Consider the following 2,055-nt stretch of genomic DNA (forward strand, 5'->3'; position numbering starts at 1 on the left):
CCAGTTTATTAAAACAGAAAAGAGAGTCTCCTGGACATATAACAATCAAAACACTAAGTACACAAAACTATAAAAGAATATTAGAAACTGCTAGGGAACATGGTGGAGGAACACAAAAAGACAGGCCTATCAGAAATCAGTAACACAGTGAGGTTTTGGAACAGGAACACTCTTCCGTTGCTGGTGGGAGTGCAAACCTGCACAGCCATTATTAGAATCAATATGGTAGTTCCTCAGAAAGTTGAGTATCAATCTACCTCCAGGTCCAACTTGGGTCTATACCCTAAGGATGCTTAATTTTACCATAAGGACATGCTCAACTATGTTTATTTTTGCTCTATTTATATTAATCAGAAACTGCAAATAGCCTATGTGTCCTTCATTGACACATGTGGCTGAATGAACCGCTATCTAATGAAGATAGAAATCTCCTCTCTGTGGCCTACAAGAATGTAGTTGGTGCCAGGCGATCTTCTTGGAGGGTTATTAGTAGCATTGAACAGAAAACCATGGCAGATGGGAACGAGAAGAAGTTGGAGAAAGTTAAAGCCTACCGGGAGAAGATTGAAAAGGAGCTGGAGACAGTTTGTAATGATGTCTAGGCTCTGCTTGACAAGTTCCTTATCAAGAACTGCAATGATTTTCAGTATGAGAGCAAAGTGTTCTACCTGAAAATGAAGGGCGATTACTACCGCTACCTGGCAGAGGTGGCTTCTGGGAAGAAGAAAAACAGTGTGGTTGAAGCTTCTGAGGCTGCGTATAAGGAAGCCTTCGAAATCAGCAAAGAGCACATGCAGCCAACACACCCCATCCGGCTTGGCCTGGCCCTCAATTTTTCTGTGTTCTACTATGAGATCCAGAATGCACCAGAGCGGGCCTGCCTCTTAGCCAAACAAGCCTTCGATGATGCTATAGCTGAGCTGGACACACTAAACGAGGATTCCTATAAGGACTCCACTCTCATCATGCACCCTCTGGACAAGCGACCAGCAGGATGAAGAAGCAGGAGAAGGCAACTGAAGACCCTTCAGGTCCCTGGCTCTTACTTCACCCACCACCCCCATTATCACTGATTCTTCGTTGCCACAATCACTATATTTAGTGCTAAACCTATCGGTATTGGCAGCACAGCTATTCAGATCTGCCCTAAAAAACTTTCATGGGCATTTGCTGGACTGATGGTTGCTTTGAGTCACAGGACGCTTCTTTTTTGAATTGTGCAGAGAAGTGTGTTCTGAACAAGGCATTTTATTATGTCTGTTGATCTCTAGTAAATCCAGGTGATGGTAATTGAGTGTAGAAAGGAGAATTAGCCAACACAGGCTATGGCTGCTATTTAAAACAAGCTGATAGTGTTGTGTTAAGCAGTACATCTTGTGCATGCAAAAATGAATTTGACCCTCTCACCCCTCCCTTCAGCTAATGGAAACTGACACAGCAACAACTCGTTCCTTCACCATCAGCTTTATAAACTGTTTCTTGTGAGCTTTCAGCAGCCCTTGCTGTGCCTCTTTAAATTATAATGTGCACACACCTTCTTTTCAATGCACTGCATCAGAAGTTTTTGATATGTGTAACTTTTTTTTTGATTGTGATTAAGAATCATGGATTTATTTTTTGTAACTCTTTGGCTATTGTACTTGTGTACCCTGACAGCATCATGTGTGTCAACCTGTGTCAATTATGATGGGTGGTTATGAAATGCCAGACTGCTAAAATAAATGTTTTGGACTTAAAAGAGTAAATAAATGCTGCTTTGGGGATAAAAAAAGAAAAAGAAAAAGAAAAAGAAAAAGAAAAAGAAAAGGAAAAGGAAAAAGAAAAAGAAAAAGAAAAAAAAAGAAAAAGAAAAAGAAAAAGAAAAAGTCCTGCTATACAAATATAAGTAAAACATCTTTGGGAAGATAAAATCCTTGCCCATGCTACAGAATGAGACTCCACTGAGAAAAATTGATACACAAGGTCAGTTGTCACTATGAATCTCAAGCTACCAGAAAGGAAGTGGCAATATATTGACTCAGGATCTCAGACCTCGGGATTTTAGCATTACTACTT

General features: G+C 40.4%; 1 pseudogene; it reads left to right on the forward strand.

The window, feature by feature from the left end:
• The first annotated feature begins 389 nt into the window (after positions 1 to 389).
• Positions 390 to 1,073, forward strand: LOC147005097 (14-3-3 protein eta pseudogene; annotated as a pseudogene).
• Positions 1,074 to 2,055: the final 982 nt, after the last annotated feature.

The sequence above is a fragment of the Mus caroli genome, unplaced genomic scaffold, assembly GCF_978045245.1.
Source record: "Mus caroli unplaced genomic scaffold, Mus_caroli_1 scaffold_4, whole genome shotgun sequence".
Classification (NCBI taxonomy): domain Eukaryota; kingdom Metazoa; phylum Chordata; class Mammalia; order Rodentia; family Muridae; genus Mus; species Mus caroli.